Source organism: Pteropus alecto, unplaced genomic scaffold (genome assembly GCF_000325575.1).
Source record: "Pteropus alecto unplaced genomic scaffold, ASM32557v1 scaffold52, whole genome shotgun sequence".
Lineage (NCBI taxonomy): Eukaryota > Metazoa > Chordata > Mammalia > Chiroptera > Pteropodidae > Pteropus > Pteropus alecto.
In genome coordinates, this window is record NW_006433941.1 from 622,270 (window position 1) to 641,765 (window position 19,496).

Consider the following 19,496-nt stretch of genomic DNA (forward strand, 5'->3'; position numbering starts at 1 on the left):
TGATACAGCAACAAGAAAAAAAGACTTTAAAAAATGAGGTTAGTTTAAGGGGCCTGTGGGACAATATCAAACATAACAACATTTGCATCATAGTAGTACCATAAAGAGAAGAGAAGAAGCAAAGGATTGAGAATCTATTTGAGGAAATAATGACTATAAACTTCCTTAAACTGGTGAAAGAAATAGACATACGAGTCCAGGAAGTGCAGAGAATCTCAAACTCGATGAACCCAAACAAATCCACACACAGACACATCATAATTAATATGGCAAAGAGCAAAGACAAAGAGAGAATCTTAAACACAGCAAGAGAAAGACAGCTAGTTACTTACAAGGGTACTCCCATAAGAATGTCAGCCAATTTCTCAACAGAAACTTTGCAGGCCAGAAGGAATTGTTGTGAAATATTTCAAGTGATGAAAAACAAGGACCTACAGCAGTCTTGTACTGAGTGGCTTCACAAGTAAATTTTACCAAACATTTAAAGGAGAATTAACACCTATTCTTCCCAACTGTTCCAAAAAATTCAAGAGGAAGGAGGGCTCCCAAAATCATTTTATAAGACCACCATTACCCAGATTTCCAAACAAAACAAAGACATTCAAAAAAAGAAAATGATAGCCCTATACCCCTGATGAACACAGATGCAAAAATTCTCAACAAAATATTAGCAAATCAGATTCAGGAAGACAGGATGTAGTTTGGTTCAATATTCATGAATCAATTAATGTGATACACCACATTAACAAAAAGAGAGATAAAAATCATACGGTCATATCAATAAATGCAAAAAAAGCATTTGACAAAATCCAGCATCCATTTATGATAAAAAAAAACTCTCAGCAGAGTGTGAATAGATGGAACATCCTCAACAAAACAAAGTCCATATATGACAAACCCACAGCTAACATACTCAATGGGGAAAAGTTAAAAGCATTTTCCTTAAGATCAGGAACAAGTCAAGATGTCCACTTTTGCTACTTTTATTCAATACAGTACTGGAAGCCCTAGCCACAGCAATCAGACTAGAAAAAGAAATAAAAGGCATCTGAGCTGGAAAAGAAGTAGTAAAACTGTCATTTGCCAAAATACTTTTGTAAAACATTTTCCCCATGTTTGGCTACATTAACTCCTTGTTTATCTCTTCATATTACAGTAATTTTGGTATATTAATTCTCATTGACAGAATATAAAGATAATTTAATTTATCCTGTTAACAGAAATTTTGTTTATTATTATGAAGTTTCATCTTTACAACTTATTGGTAGTCTTACATAAATTTTTAGGTTTGTTTATCAAAGTTGAAAAAATTTCTAAAGGCTTATTTCACATCTTATAAGCCATAGATTTGACATGGCATATCAAATTGTCTTATGCAGTTACTAATATAACTACTCCTTGAATTGATGACTTCAATTATCCAATTCGTCTTTGATTGTTTTATGTCATGATGCCAGGAGAGTAGGCACAGATAAGTAGTAGTATTTCTAGAAGTCATTTTTATATGAGAACAATAAACAATAACTTGCTTCTATGTGGAAGTGACTGCAAATTATGTACGTATATCCTATTAAACTCCAACCAAGTGTAATTCTAGCCCAACTTCTCCCTTGGCTGGATCCCCACTACCACCTGACACAAGAGGAAGTGTGACAGAGGGGAAGTTAGAGTGGAGAGACAATAATTTTAACCAGTTGTGATTAAAGGATCTTGCTTAGCAAATTTTACAAAACACTTGGCCATATGAACATACTACCAGGGTCTTTGGAAGCCTTTGGAAGGAGCTGGTGCAAGTGAGAGATTGTGAAACAAACTTTATTAGCCTCAGAGAACATCTGCTGTAAGATAGCCAATGTGAAAATGAGCTGAGGGCAAACTGCCTGGTGGGGCACAGAAATCTTAGAGGGGCTGTGACCAAAGGTGTATTGGTAAGAATGAAAAAAAAAAGGCATATTTAGGCATATTTGATTTTTATATCTCTTCTTTAAGGGAGATATAATTGATAAGATTTGGGTGATTTATTTTTGTTGGGGGTTCAGGAAGGAAAAAAGGGAGGAAACAAGGAAGATTCAACTTTCTGACTTCAGTAACTGGAAGAGTTTGTGTCACTGAGACAGGAACTATGATTAGGAGGTAAGATTTGTGAACATTATTGAACATGAGAGGCCCAGATGATGACTGAGTTGGCAATGTGGATCTAAAGAGCAACCTGTGAGGTGATGGTGGAAGCAATGGGATTAGGAAGTTGGTGGTGCCACTAATCAATGAAATATTGGAGCTGGAGCCAAAGAGTTACCACTGCCTCAGTGAAAGAAGCCCTAACATCGGACTGTAAACCAGGTCGATGGCTCTGGCAATCCTCTAGGGATTGGCTCAAACCAAACCCTACTCTTCCAAATGCCCTGACTAGGTGTTTCACTTACTGTTTCCACTGCTATCATCAAGCCTCTCATTAAACTTAATTTGGCATGTCTCATGACAAAAATTCCTGGGCCCAAAGTTTATAGATCTTAGTAGAATAGCTTTCTTAGTTCACAATCAGGTAACAAACCAGGGCATTTTTTCCCACTTATATAGGTTCTAGCAGATTCTTTTTATTATCCTTCTTCTGGTCATTGTTATTAGTCTTTTGGTCCTTACACATGCTTTTTAAATTATATCTTACTTCTACAATCATTTTAAACATTCTTACTCTATTTTGTATTTAATAAAAACAATCTCTGAAGTCTTTTAAAATCTAATTCTGCTCTTTGCTATGTTGGCCTAGTCTCACTGATGATGTCTTTTTTCTTGTATGTTTCGTCTTTATATTTTGTTTTGTTTTGTTTTTATTGTAAGCTTGAATTTATTGGAAATTTATCAGGACAGTAGAAATATTTTGAGGTTTACATTAAGGACAGTTTTTCTGAAAAAGATTGTGTTTGATCTTGACTAGAGGCATTGTTAATTTCTGGAATCACATTAAACTAAAATCTCAGGTTATTTATTATTTACTTTGATTGTTTTTAGAATATTCCCACAACATGAGTTCATACCACAAATTCATGTAAAAGTCAGACCATAGTTGCAAATTATAAAAAGAGGTTTTTGTTTTTGTTTTTCCCCTTTTATCCAGAGACAAGGTAATAATAAGAAATTGTTTTCAGTGTCTCCTTTTGTGGGGTAGATTTATGGGATTTTTTCTGATTCTCTATTTCACTAAAGATGCTCCAGATCCACAGGAACTTTTGTATCTAACTCTTAATTTTGTCAGATAGGAAGACACATTCCTAGACTTAGTCTCCTTTCTCTGGGCAATTTTAAAAAGTTAATATTTGGGTACAGAGTAATGTAGATGCCCTTTGGGTAGTCAGCAGCTTCAGAGCTTACTTGCTGTGATGGATTCATGCCTCTAAAGTTTTTCCTTACTTTCTTGCTAGCTCAGCCACACAACTAAAATAATCATTTTTAGATATTTTGTTGCTGATAGTTATGCAGATTATTGCTGAAACCGGAAGTCAACCCTGACGTTTGTGTACAATTCTCAGTACTGCACCAGAGTTTTTAATTGCCTTTATTTTCTCTTGTTGACAAGAGAATGGTGTGTTCTTACCATGTTCACAAATAATCTAGGCTATCAATCATATTTGTATGGAATCTACTTCCTTCACAGCCATTCCCTGGAGACCCCTTGAACCTACTGCTCTACCGTGGATCAGTGATTCTCCAGCTGTCATCCTGAGATCTTCCATCTATGCCTCCTGAGGTGAACCTACTATTTCTTAGATCGAATGGCTTCCAATATTTTATTTGTTTCTGCATTTTCTCTATCATTTCATTAAAGGACTCTTCAATCATTGGACATTTCTGAATCCATTCACATCTAAAAATATCTTTATTTTGCTTTCAATCTTGACTTATGGTTTGCTTGGGTATTGAGTATAGGTTAGAAATAAATGGCCTGGACTTCTGTTTTCAAGTCCAAAATTTAAAGAGGTTAAAAGTTGTCATTCTTGTCCTTAAAAAAGACCTGAGCACACTAAAAATCATGACTTTTCTTGGACACTTTAAAGAACTCAGTGCAAAGTGCTATGCCCAAATCCAGAGAACAAATATCTATTTACATGGAGCAGAACCTGCTAAAGCCTTAAACTGGTAGGAAGCCTTAAATGGTAATTTTGATTAATTGCTGGAGACTGGATCTGGAATAGCATGGAAGTGAAAACATCCTAGAGGAGGCAGTTTTTAGTGTCTCCTCTTCCCCAATCCAATAATATGTTTTACTTTTTGGAACAAGGTTTTTATACTAAGGAGCTAAAAGAGATCCTCTGGTGACTCTGGCAGGGGAAAGGGAAAAAATAATCTCTTAAAAATGCCCACAGCATTCTGTATAACAAAGGCCTACCCTACAAGGAGAAAGACTTTACCAGAGCCTTATGAAACCCAGGGGAAAGGACATTTACCCAGCTTCAGTCCACTCTAGCCTTCCTGTATCACCAATGGTGGTGGGAGGTTTGCTAGGAAACATTTGTAAAAGTCACAGCTCAGTAACACAAGCCCACTGAAAGACTTAATCATAAGATTATAGAATGTGTTTCCTTCCTCTCACCTCACCATCACATCAATAGGGATCCAGTATAATAACAGTGTATTAGAGCTGAAAGAACTGTAAGATACAGACTCTGTTTAAGGAAAAGCTCGCAGAGAAGCCCAAAGGCAAGAGTAGAGACAAAAACAAGGCCACAAGAGGAATTTAGAGACTATGTAACCTAACATTAAGCAGTCTAACTCCTAGTTACATTAACATAAAACCTCACACTAAAGGCTTTTTGCCTCAGTTGACATTACCTAATACATCATGCCTGGCTTTCATCAAAAAATGACAAGGCAGGTTAAAAAGCAGAAAAATAACACAGTCTGAAGAGAAAGGGCTATGATCTAAATGTTTGTGTCTCCTTAAACTCATATGTTGAAATATTAACCCCTCAAGGTGATGGTATTAGGAGATGGGGCCTTTGGGAGGTGCTTAGGTCATGAGGATGGGTACCTCAAGAAAGGTATAGTGTTCTTATCAAGGAGATCTCTCAGAGCTCCCTAGCCCCTTCCATCATAAGAGAATACAATAAGTCCAAAATCTGGAAAAGGCCCTCAGATGACAATACTGGCACTTGGATTTTGGACTTCTAGCCTCCAGAACTATGAGAAATAAATGTGTTTTTCTTTACAAGCTACCTAGCTTGTTGTAGTTTGTTATAGCAGCCTAAATAGACTAAGATCAAAAGCAAGCTTCAGAATCAAACTTTACTATAATATATATTTTGGAATTATCAGACTGGAAATTAAAAATAACTATAATTACTATGTTAGAAGGCTTGTATTCGTCAGGGTACCCCTAGAGAAACAGAACCAATGGTGTGTGTGTGTGTGTGTGTGCGCGTGTGTATGTATTTATTTGTTATAAAGAGTTGGCTCACATTATTATGGAGGCAGACAAGTCTCAAGGTGTGCAGCTGGTAAGCTGGAGACCCAGAAGAACCAACATATGGTTCCAGTCCAAGTCCAAAGGTCTGAGAATTAGAAAAGCTGATGATGCAAGTTTCATTCAAAAGCCCACAAGCTCAAGACTCAAGAAAATCTGATTTATTAGTCTGAATCTGAAAGCAGGAGTAGACTGACTGACTTCTCAGCTTATGCAGTTGAGCAGGAGGAGATCCTCTCGCTCAGTCTTTTTGTTCTATTCAGGTCTTCAATTGATTAGATGAGGCTCTCTCACATTGGAGAGTGCAGTCTGCTTTACTCAGTCCCCATTCAAATGTAAATCTCATCCAAAAATGCCCTCACAGACACTTTCAGAGTACTGTTTGGCCAATTGTCTGGTACCCCATGACCCAGTCAGGTTGGCATAAAATTAACCATAACAAAGCTCTAATGGAAAAAGTAGACAATATGCAAGAAGAGATGGGTAAAATAAGCAAGCAAAGAAAAAATAAAAATAAAATTCTAGGGAAAAAATGTTAAGAGAAATGAAGAATTCCTTTGATGAGCTCATCAGTATGCTGGGCACAGTGAAGGAAAGAATCAGTAAGCTTGAGGATATGTCAATAGCAACTTACTAACCTGAATCATGAAGAGAAAAAATAAGAAAAAAATAGAAAAAAGTCTAAGAAGTGTGGTACAATCTCAAAGAGTAAAGTATACATAATTAGATTACCAGAGCTGAAGCAAGAGAGAACAGAGTAGAAAAAAATATTATAAGTAACAATGGCTAAGAATGTTTCCAAGTCAGTAAGAGACACAAATCACAGATACAGAAGGGGATCGACAGATACAGAAAGTTCAGAGAGCACCAAGCAAGGTAAATACTGAAAAACTACACCTGAGCACATCATATTCAAATGAATAAAACCAAAGATAAATAGAAAATCTTGAGAAAAGGCCAGAAAGGGGGAAAACTTATCTACAGAGGAACAAAAATAAGAAATACAGTGGGCTTCTTGTTAGAAGTCATGCAAACAAAAAAAGAATGTAATGAAATATTTAAAGTGTTGAAAGAAAGAAACTGGCAACCTCGTATTTTATACCTAGAGATTATTATTCGTTAAAAGTTAAGGAGAAATAACTGTTTGTTTCTTAGACAAATAAAACTGAGAGACTTTATCATCAGCGGAACTATGCTGCCAAAATATGTTAAAAGATACAATCAGACAAAAGGAAAATATGATAGGTCTGAAACTTGAATCTACATAAAAATATCATCAGAATAGGCAAAATAAAAGTAAAATAATAACTTCTAATTTTTAAATTCTAAATTGCTCTAAAAATAACTTTATTATAGCAATAATCATGACAGTTTATTGGACAATTATAGCACATGAACAAATTACAGCATATCATAAGAGACAGGAGAGAGGAATTGATAATACTCTGCTATATGTTACCTAAAGTGGTATAATTTGAATTACACATGACGTGGTATAATTTTTTTTAAAGGTGGACCTAAATTAGTTGTAAATATCTATTGTGAACTCTAGGGCAACTACTAAAATTTTTGTTAAAAGAAGCATAATTTATATGCTAAAGGAAAAGATAAAGCAAAATTATACGAAATGTTCATTAAAACCAGAGAAGGCAGAGTGGAAAAATAGGAGAAAAAAAACAATGAATGTAATGTAAAGAAAACTGTAACAAACTTTGTAAATATTAGCCTGTTTCAACAATCATTTTAAATGTAAATAATCTGAATATGCCAGCTAAAAGACAGGAATTGGCAGAATGGATAAAAAAAAAGCAAGACTTAAACTATATGTTGTCTACAGGAACCCACTTTAAAACTCAGATAGATTAAAAGTAAAGGGTTGGGGAAAGATATAACATGGTAACACTAATCAAAATAAACTGCAAGTAACTAAATTAATCTTACACAAGGTAGATTTCAGGAAAAGAGAAATGATCAGAGATAAAGAAGATCGAATACAATAAAGGAGCCAACTTCCCCAGAAGACATAATAATCCTTAACCTAACAACAGATCACCAAAATATGTGAAGAAAAAACTAATAGAACTGGAAAGAGAAAATAGATAACTTCACTGTGATAGCTGCAGACATCCCTCTTTCATTAATTGATAAATCAAGAAGGCAGAAAGTCAGTAAGAATATGGTTGAACCAAATATACTATAAATCAATTTGATCTAATTGACATTTATAGAGAACTCCATCCAACAGTAGAATACAAGTTCTTCTCAAGCTCATGTGGAATATTCATCAAGATAGATCAAATTCTAAGCTACAAAACATGGTTTAATCAGTTTAACAGAATAAAAATTATATGATGTATTTTTTCAGACTACAATGGAATTAAAATAGAAATCAATAATACAAATATAGTGAAAATTCCAAAATATTTTAACATTAAATTCTTAATAACACATGAGCCAAAGAATTCTCAATTTGAAATTTAAAATTATTTTGAAATAAATGAAATTGAATATATAACTTATCCAAACTTGTGAAGTTTTTCAAAAGTGGTTCTTTGGGGGAAAATCTATAGCACCAATACATGTATTAGAAAATAAGAAAAATCTAAAATTAATAATATAGGCTTCCACTTTAGGAATCTAGGAAAGGAAGAACAATGTAAGCCTAAGGCAAGCAGGAGAAAGGAAACAAAAACTAGTGCAGGAGTTTATAAATTTGAAAGCATAAAAATGATAATAAAACCAACAAAACCAAAAGCTAGGTTTTTGGAAAGATAAAATAATAAACTTCTTGCAGAGATAACCAGGATAAAAGAAAACACACACACACACACACAAATTACTAATAGCAGAGATTAAAGAAAGGTCATTGCTATTGACCACATGGACATGAAAAGAATAATTAAAAAAAAAATACTATAAACAACTTTATGATCACAAACTCAATAAGTTAGATGAAATAAACCAATTCTTTGAAAGATATGTTATAAAAACATACAAGGAAAAGTAGGTAATTTAAAAAGGTCTATATCTATTTAAAAATTGAATCAATAATGAATAACCTTAAAAAAAGGGAGCATCAATCCTAGATGGTTATATTGTTGAATCCTATCAAATGTTAAGGAAGAAATATAATACTAATTCTGTGCGATCTCTTTTAGAAAATAAGAGGAAATATAATATGTCCTTATTTTATGAGGCCAGCATTACTCTAATACAAAACCAGATAAAGACATTAGAAGAAAGAAAAACTACAGAACAATACCTCATGAACATGTGGTAGACAAAATATATCCCCAATGATGTCCATATTTTATTCACTGTAATCTGATAATATGTTACCTCACACAGCAAAATATACTTTGCAGATGTTATTAAGTCAAGGACCTTGAGATAGGAGATTATCTTGGATTAGCTGAGTGGTCCTAATGTAACCACAAGGGTCTTATAGGAGACATAGAGAAAGTCACAGTGAGAGGGGAGATGTGATGACAGACAGAGGTCAGATTAATATTTTTTTAAAGCTAAGAGGGAGGGGTCAATAACCAAGGAATACAGTAGGTCTCTAGAAGCTGAAAAAAGCCAGGAAGTGAATTACCCCCTAACATTTCCAAAAGGAATGGCGCTCTGTTGACATCTTGATGTTAGCCTGTAAGATGCTTCACATTTCTGATTTCAAGAACTGTAAGGTAATAGATTTACATTATTTTCATGCCAATAATTTTGTGGTAATTTTTTTTTAATATCAAAAGTCAACTAATAAAACACAGATTGAAAAATCCTTACCAAAATGTTAGCAAACTGAATCCAACAATACATAAAAAGAATTATACACTGCAACCAAGTGGGCTTTATTCCAGGTATGCAGGGCTGGTTCAACATTCAAAAATCAATTAATATAATCCACCACACCAATAGGCTAAAGAAGAAAAATCATTTGATTATGGCAATTGATACTGAAAAAGCATTTAATGAACTAATACCTATTCATGATAAAAATTCTTAGCAAACAAAGAATAAAGGAGAACTTCTTCAACTTCATGAAGAATATCTAAAAAAGAAAACCAAAAACCAAAAAACAAAAAAACCCTAAACCTAAAACTAACATTATACTTGGTGAGAAACATGCTTATTCTCTGAAGCCAGGTATGTGGTGAGGATGTCACCACATAACAATCCTATTCTACATTTTACTTTGTCTTAGCTAATGCAATAAAACAAGAAGGGGGAATTAAAATATAAACAGATTAGAAAGGAAGAAATAAAGCTACCGCTGTTCACAGAAAACATGATTTTCTTTTTATAAAATCCCCCAAACTGACAAAAAACAGCCAAAAAAAGAGAAAAGAACCAAATACAGAAATGAACAACAACAACAAAAACCCTTCCGGAACTAATAAGCAAGCATAGCAAAGTCACAGGATTTAAAGTTAGTATACAAAGGTCTATTACTATTGGAATTTGAAATTAGAAAAACAACACCATTTATGATAGCGCCAAAAATTGAAATATTTAGGTATAAATTGAACAAAATATGTATAAGATCTATGTGTGGAAAACTATAAAACTCTGATAAAAAAATCAAAGTTATAAATTAATAAAGAAATATTCCATGTTCATGATTTGTAAGACATTATCATTAAGATGTCACTTTCCCCCCATTTGATCTCTAGATTTAAAACAATCCCAACCTAAATCTCAGTATGCCTTTTTGTAGACACTAACAAACCGATCCTAAAGTTTACGTAGAAAAGCAACAGACAAGAATGGTCAGAACAATATTGAATAAAGAAAGACAAAATTAGCACTCAGCTTTCCAATTTCAAGATTTACTATAAAATTATAATAATTAAGACAGCACTACGTTAGTGAAAGAGCAGATGCTTGATATCATTTGTCATCAGGGGATTGCAAATTAAAACATTAATGAGATACCATTACAAACATATTAGAATGAATAAAATCCAAAACACTGACAACACCCAGTTCTGAAAAAGATGCAGAACAATTTTGCTGGTGGAAATGCAAAATGTTACAACTACTTTGGAAGAAAGTTTGGCAGTTCTTTTTTTACAAAGTTACATAGTTTTACCACACAATTCAGCAATTTATGTGAATGTTTATAGCAGTTTTATTCATAATTACTAAAAACTGGAAACAACCAAGATGTCCCTCAATAGGTATATGAATAAACAAACTGTGATACAATCTGTACAATAGATTATTGCTCAGTGTATTTCGCATTAAAAAGAAATGATCCATCAAGCTGTGAAAACACATTGAGGGATCTTAAACATATTGCTAAGTGGATAAAAGCTAGTCTGAAAAGGCTATATACTGTGAGATTCCAATTATATGATATACTAGAAAATGCAAAATTATAGAGATGATAAAAGATCACTTGTCAGATGTTTAAGAGGAGGTGGGGAGAAGAGTACATAAAACATGGGGAATTTTTTTAGGATGGTGAAACTGTTTTGTATAATACTGTAATACTGTATACAAGATTTAATCCATTCATCAAAATCATAGAAAGTAACGGTACAGAGTGAATTTCAGTATCCAAATTAAAAAAAAAAAAAAAAAAACCAACCAGAGAAAAAGAAGTTGATCTATGTAACTCTGGAAACAAGTGGAATCTAATTTTATAGGCAAAAAAAAAACAAAAAACTGCACATAAGTACATACTCTAACTGCTAAAATTGTTTCTCATGGTTGTATGAGCAATTCTGATACTTTAGATATGTTTACTAGAATTGAACAAATGAAGAAATGAATGGAAAATGATGGGAGCCAGGTTTTTCACTGTAAGAATGGTAGTTTACAGATAGGCAAGGAGAGAAGACTAGAATAATCCATGTGGTAGTGGAGTCTGGTTGGAGACATCAGTATGAATTCATGTTTAACTTAATATAGACCCAAATGTTTACATATTAAAATAGTTATAGATGTGTGTGTATATATATGTGTTAGTATACGCACATATATTTCCAGCTCAGAGAGCCTAGAAACAGACACCTAAGTAGCTGTGAACACACCTTAGCACTCAGATCTTAGTTTCTAAAACCATTTCAATAAAAAAGGCAGGCCTCCTTGGAGAAGTTGCTGATTTTAGGACAAGTACAAAAAATATACAAGATGAGCCTGGATTACCTTGTAGTGACAGAAAGTTTAAAAGTACTCAAAATAAAAACCAACAGAACACTCAAATTCAACGAATACACATTGAGGAGATTATGTCAAAGGTAAACGAGAGTCAACTAAAATAGCTCCTTTGGCCAATGCTGAAACAGTTTGAGCAATAAAAAAAAGAAATATTGGATTATAACCCAAAATATAAACTAACTGTTCATGAGTCCATAGTGATATAAATACATAATCGATTAATGGAGAGAAAAAGACAAAGCCCCATACAGAAATATTCCAAATAACTTACATAGATACTCTGCTTTTAAAGAGGTGGATCAAAAGACCCCAATCCTTAAGTGTGAGCTATGCATAGTACAGAATAGAAAGAGGAATAAAAATGAGTAGCTTTACAATGGAAAAATGTGACAAATGTTACCTCAGCTAGATGAGTTCAATATCAACAGTGATAAATCATGTTGATGATATTTAGCCTTAATATGATATGATGAGAATGGCACTTTACTTCTGTGGTCTTCCTCCTTCCCAAAACCCATAACCCCAGTCTAACTATGAAAAAAACAGCAGAGAAATTCCAACACAGGAATATTTTACAAAATACCTGACCAATATTTCTCAAAACTCAAGATCATCAAAAACAAGATTAAGGTTGAGAAACTGTCACAGAAAAAGAGGAGCTTAAAGAGACATGACAACTAAGGCCAATGTTGCACCCTGGATGGGATTCTGGAACAGAAAAGGGACATTAGATAGAAACTAAGGAAATATGAATAAGAATATATCAATACTGGTACATTAATTATAACAAATGTGCCAATGTAAGATTGTAAGATATTAATTATAGAGGAGACTGGGTCCTCTGTTTATAAGAATTCTCTATACTATTTTCTCAATTGTTCTGTAAATCTACAAGTTTTCTAAAATGGTCTATTAAAAAAACTGCCCTCAAGAGCTTCAGGCTTCAGTGCAGACGTGGCCAATTCCAAGAACCACGCCATGCACAACTAGTCCTGAAAATGGCACAGAAATGGCATCAAAAGATGCCGATCACAAAGATATGAATTTCTTAAGGAAATGAACCCCAAATTCCTGAGGAACATGTGTTTTGCCAAGAAGCACACGAAAGGCCCAAAGAAGATGAAGCCAACAGCACCAAGACTATGAGTGCACATTTGGAGGCTATCAAGGCCCTCGTAAACCAAAGGAGGGATCTTCTGCCCAAGATCCCAAAGGGCAGCAGCCGCAAGCTCAGTCGACTTGCCTGTATCGCTCACCTCAAGCTTGTGAGACATGCTCATGACTGTAATTGCCAGGGGTCTCAGGCTCTGCTGGCCAAAGTCTAAGGCTAAAGGCTCAAACAAAAAATCAGGCTGCAGCTGCAGCTCTGCCTCCAGCTCAGGCTCAGGCTCCAGCTCGCAAAGGTACCCAGGCCCCCGTGAAGGCTCCAGAGCAGAAGCCTCTGTCTGCCCATGTGAAGATTCAAGGACCGGTGTGAGCCCTGGACTGCTGTCTTTGTTAGGCTGGAGTCCTCCTGTGTTATTTGTACAAATAAACCTGAGGCAGGATCTATCAAAAAAAAAAAAAATTACCCTCAAAACTTTGAAAACAGTGTCTTCTCATAGTTAATGGTCTTCATGAGAAATCAAATTATTGTTCCATTGTGGGAGATTCAATTTTTTTCCCTCCTCTGGAAGCTTTCAGACTTTATTTTTTTTAAAGTCATGCTGTTCTTAAATTTCATGACAATCTTTTAGATGTGGTCTTCTGTCATCTGTATTTATTATTACATCACACTATAGTCTTTTTATTCTGGAAAATTTTGTATTTTTCATCTCTGAGTTTCATTCTATATCTGATTTTCTCTTCATTCTCTGATCTTCCTAGTAACTTTCATTAGTAAGATGTTGAACTGCATGGGACTGACTTAATCTGTTTTCTTTACTCTGTCTATCCCTAACATTCTGAGTTATGCCTTAGGAGAAGTATTCTACTTTATCTTCCAGTCCTTCCACTGACATTTTATTTTGGCAATCTAATTTTTAATTTCTAAGAACTCTTGATTACCTTATTTGTTTTGATTTTACTTATCTGATTCAAAGATCGTTATTTCTGTTCATCTGTATGGTCTTTTTTTCCGTGATGCTGCTATTTATCATATATCTTGTAATTCTTGGTTGCCTTTTTTATACATAAGAATAAAGAGTCATGTTGATAATCACATGGAATTGATGTGAAATTCCTGTAAGGAAGGCTTCTCTTCAAGATGGCCTGAAAGGCAACTTATTGCCTGTGAAATTAGTCATTCAAATGCAGAATCAGAAGGGCTGTACTCTGTACCAAGAGGACCCAGTAATGTAAATTCTTCCTGGGCACTTTGCTTAATTTATCTAGAAGAGAGACTTTCATATTTTTCACGATGGGAGGAAAATGGGCTTCTTACGCTCAGGGTGAAGGTGAGGCAAATGGCCTGCCAAGCGTGCTTAACCTTTCAGTAGGCCTCCTCCCACTCCCCTTACATTTCACGATAGCCTTCTGCCATCTCCAAATTGGAAGCCTCTCATGGGTCCATCTGGAAGACAGTCTCGCCCTTACGCTAGAGCTTTCTCTTTATCACATTCCCATCTGTTTTTGACATCTCTACATCCTGGAGTTGCTTGTCCCCTGATAACTTCCATTCCTGTATGGTTATAGGTTTATTTCCTTGTAGAATTATACTGACATTTTCTTGAACTTTGAGAGAGAAGGCAAAGAAAAGGCATGTAATAGATCTGCTACTTTGAACCAAAGACCTCAATTTACTTTTTAAAATTTTTAAAATTTTTAAAATTTTATTATTATTTTTTTATGCCTACAGCACTTGATATTCCTAGGTGGTCTCCCATCCAAGTACTAACCAGGCCCAATCCTGCTTGGCTTCCGAGATCAGACGGGATCGGGTGTGTTCAGGGTGGCATGGCCATAGACTTCAATTTACTTTTTAAATAAAGACTTTATAAACATCAACCAAATACATTACAAAATATAATACACATTAATTTAAATTTTCTTTTATTATCTGATTCATAAATAGGTGGAAATCTCCTGAGGACTGAATTTTATATATTTCTTAGTCTCCTCATATTTTATAGAGATTGTTTTGTCTAATTTCTTTTCTTTACACATGAGGAGACAGGGCTCTGAGCAGGGCTCTGAGCTGACTTGTGGAGAAGCATCTGTATGGATTTTGGAGTAAGATTGGTCTAATTTGGATTCCAGCTCTCCCACTGGCTGTGAGATTTTGAACAAGTATTGAATATCTCAAAGCCCCAATTCTCTCATCTATAAAATGAGAAAAATAGAACTTGCTTGGTTGAGTTCTGAGAATAGAATGAAATTATGTATGTAAAGTGTTTAGCACAGGGCTATAAATGGTCATAACCTAAAAAATATTGCTATCATCAATCATCATCATCATCATCATCATCACGTTTCAATTACTTGCACACTCAATAAATACTTGTTTTATGATTAATAATGTCATCTAATTTGATATCATTTCAGTGTGTTATGTTGTAAGTGATATAAATTGTATAAGAGAAGGGAGAAAAAAGTTTCATTTGTTAGGAAGAAAAATTAAGAGGAAAAATAGAATACTGCTATGAAGAGAAAAACATAAAAAAGAAAATATGAGACATAGAGGTCATGTGAGCAGCCTGAATATCCATATGTGTTTTCATTGTTTTGCCTAAGAAATTTGTTTATGAATGACCTGTGTAAATGACAATTATTAAGAACAACATTCAAATATTTGACTTCAGCAGCATCTGGAATTAGACTAACAAGGGATGAGACCAAAGCAGAAACACCGGTTTTTGAAGCAGTTGGATGGGAGGAAGAGAAATTTTAGGAGGAATTTTACTTTTCATTATGGGTCTCAATAACAGTGTAATTATACAAACATCCTTCTCAGCACAGAAAACAAAATGAACAATTTTGACATGGGGAACCAAAAGAAGCTTTAGGGCAAATGGAATGAGAAAAGGAGCCATCACAGCCAGGATGGAGAGTGGGGTCTTGGGACAGAACACATTTAACTCCAATATTCAAACCCAGAGATTAATTCTGTAGTTATGATTCAGGAGTAGTGGGAGTGGTGCGGGAAAGAGACACCAGATTCCTTCTTCTCAGTGTTATATTAATTTTACAGGCTCTTTCTATTGAATGTGTGCTTTTCTCATTTGTTTGACCAGCACAAGCAGGGAATGAGTAAGCTTCTCCTGGCATACATTTTCCCATTTACCAGGGTCAGTGTTTACATTAATAACACACCACCCTATATGAGGTGCTCTCTTTGTTAACCCCACACAGCTGCTAATTAGCAGGTCACTTGTGGGTTAGAGTTGTGCTTGTGTTGTGCTTCTTGGCTGGCTGTTGTGTTATTATAACAACTGTAAATGCCATATGCAGCTGCCATACGGGTTGTGCTCAGAAGGCTGTTTGTATAATTATAGGCATTAGCCAGAGATGGAGCCTGCCAGACATTCAAGAGGCAATAATAACTTAATTTCCCTCGCAAGAAATTGGCTCTCTAATAGAGAATTTAGTTATACTCTGAACTTAGGGGTGGCTTGAGAATTCCAGCAAGTGCATTTCTGTCCAGTTGTTATCATAAGGGTAAGATCATGATACCTGTATCCAAGTCAGTTTCCTCAGTTGCCTAAGGATCAACCAAGAGGTGACATACCCCATATCTTTTTATTTCCAAAGAAAAGATACATCATTAGAGGAGTCATCTGGCTTCAAACAGGGGATTTGTCACAATAAGCACAATTTTAAACATGTTGGAAAATGTTTTTGCCTACCTGATATCTCTTATTGGGTGCAATTCAGGAAATCATTTGCTTTGTCATAATGTTTGGAACTAATCAACTAGAGATTTTATCTGAGAATGAAATGACTGGGATTCTAACTTCATTGTCTCCTGTTTTCTGTTAGCCAAGATATTTCTCCCCACCTTCTTCACCCATCAAATGTTAGTGCAAATCCATTTCCTTTGTGATAGTTTTCTTGATCCTTCTCTCTTACCTCCAGAAGTTATGATCTCTTTCTTGTATTTTTTAGCACATGGTGTAATAACTATACATTTTATCTTTTATATTATAATGGTTTGTGCCCATAAGTGTCTCTGAGTTGACTAGGAGAATCCAGTAGCATCTGTTTCTTATCTAGCTTGATAACATCTGTAATGTCTTTCACCCAGCTTTTCACCCAGCTTGTCCCAAAAGCAATTGTTAAATAAATTTAAAATATGCCTTAAAAAAACTATAATCATTTTGTATTTTAAAAAATAATAGAACTTTAATCACAATGACAAACTCAAAAGTTAAAAAAGATTAATGAATTTATTTGATTATTAAAAAATAAAACCTATTTTTTTACACAGTGTGTATAAACAGATTTCTCTAATATTTTTTATGTATTTTGTACGTACATATTTATATATTTATTTCTTCATATACACATCTATAACTATATCTATATTTATATCTGCATCAAATATTATGCTATTCTGTGTCATTTAAATGACATTGCAAAACTTTTAATGACCTTGAAAAACTTGATAGCCTCTGAAATTATAAAAGAAAGTTACGAAACATTATAAACAGTATGAATACATATTTGTATTAAAATATTACAGGCATAAATATTTATGTACTTAAAGTCCTGGAAGATAGGCATAAAAAATAATATTGATGGGGTCTGGATTACTTTTGCTTTATTTTGCTAATCTGTATTTTTAAATATGTTTACAATGCTTTTGTACTCAGGAGGAAATTATTAATATATAATTTATTAATATACTTTAAAAGTTTTACAATTTGTATTAAAATATTACAGGCATAAATATTTATGTACTTAAAGTCCTGGAAGATAGGCATAAAAAATAATATTGATGGGGTCTGGATTACTTTTGCTTTATTTTGCTAATCTGTATTTTTAAATATGTTTACAATGCTTTTGTACTCAGGAGGAAATTATTAATATATAATTTATTAATATACTTTAAAAGTTTTACAAGAGAAATAATTATAGCATCTCCAATTTCTCTTTAAAATAATCCATAAGCCATATAGTGATATTGAATTTTTTTAATGCTTAATAAGTAAGCTTAATTATTTTACATAATTTAAATGCTTCAGATTATGTGTTTCTGAGTTCACAGGTATAGCATGGTGAGGCAGAAAGTTAAAATATTTTGAAGTGAAAAACACCAGTGTGGGGGCCAGAGTAATATTAAATTGAACATTGACTTTAGTTAGTCAGTTATTTGTTTATTTTGTATATATTTTGTAAGAGGTTCAAAGTTAGTTGCATTAGGCAGTAGCAAAGGAGCAATTAGCTAAAGCTTACTGAGACTGCACCATACTCAGGCAAAATGCTATTCATACTGAAATCTGGTCTTTTTAAATCCTCATGGCTATCCTATAAGATAGAGTTTTTAAAAATAATTATGTCCATTTACCATGTCACCGTGGCTGAGCTGCAACTCAAAACCAATTTATTTGACTCAATAGCCTTGACTCTGACTGCCTTCGAAATGGCAAATATTCGTCAATAAAATGTTTAAGTGTGTTTTAGATTTATAGTTCTTTAATCTTTGCTCTAAAGCTTTATTTACAATGTGTTGAGCAAAGGCTGTACTTAGTGTAGTGAATTCAGTTGGTACCCTGCCCAGATCCTCCTCTCAAGGTCAGTGGTAAGCTGTCTTCAGCTCCTGTGGGTGTTGGCTCCTAATAGCTCACATCAGCCCTTTCTCAGGGATGTCCCCCAGTGGAGCCATCTTGATCAGGAGATTGTATCCTCCCTCCTCACCCTGGGAGACAGCGAGTAAAGGCAGCCGGAAAGGTAAGTGACTGACTGACACAAGGACATAAAGGACTACCTCCTTGCCTTGAGGTGGAACCAAACACATGGTGTGACTTGTGCTCCAGGGTTTTCCGTGGGATCAAGCAGATGTCAGTCTGGAGCTGAGACCACATTCTCGCTCAGTTTTCTTCTTCTGCCTCATCCACCTCCCCTCCCTCCCTTTTTTCTGAGAGCACTTCCTCTTAAAATCACTCTCATGGGAAACTCTCATCTCAGGCTCTGTGTCTAGATGCCCTGCCTGAAATATCTAGATATGTAAGTAATTGAATGGAAATATTTTATGTTTTAAATTTCACTTACATGAATAAAGTCAAATATATTTCATATATTTAAGAATTATTTCTATTTCCTATTATGAGAATCAGTGACTGAACTTTATAAGATGAGAAACAATCAGTCAAGTGTTTTCTGATGAAAAACCACAATGTCATCTGTATTTTGCCAAAGGTATCAAACACAAGTCTGATCAAACCTCTTGATCCAGCTGCTAATGTGAAAGAAATACAGAAGATAAAGAGACATGTTAAACTGTACCATGAGCATACAATCTGTTGGAAATCTATATGTCAAAGGTTTAGGTTCCTCAAAAGATAAATTATAAGGAAATAGAGCAAAGAAAGCAGGGATCTGTAGGTTAAAAGGAACTTAAAAGGCATATCAATTTTTTAAAAAACTGACACATGCAATATAATGTATAGATATACCCAGGTGACAAAGCAATAAAGAAATGCAAAGATGAATTTCTATCAAAGTCAAGATGGTGATTTACTTTTAGGAGAGGACACATGAAAAAGCTTCTGGAGTAACTGGAAAATTTCTAGTTCTTGACTCAAATGGTGGTTACAAAGGTGTAGTTTATTAACTAAAGTTCATCACAAATTCAACACCAACAGAAATCCCCAATTTGGGGTGCAGTGAAGGCAGAGAACTTACTCATTGAAAATAGCTCAATTGTAAAACACCTTGACTACAAAACAGCTCTGCTGAA

General features: G+C 34.3%; 1 non-coding gene and 1 pseudogene across 1 annotated transcript; one reads left to right on the plus strand and one right to left on the minus strand.

Moving 5' to 3' along the window:
• The first annotated feature begins 6,240 nt into the window (after positions 1–6,240).
• Positions 6,241–13,097, plus strand: LOC102888150 (annotated as a pseudogene).
• A 1,350-nt stretch (positions 13,098–14,447) lies between these two features.
• Positions 14,448–14,566, minus strand: LOC112477079. Its single transcript, XR_003045318.1, has one exon. It is a non-coding gene; the product is annotated as a 5S ribosomal RNA (ribosomal RNA).
• Between the last annotated feature and the right edge of the window lie 4,930 nt (positions 14,567–19,496).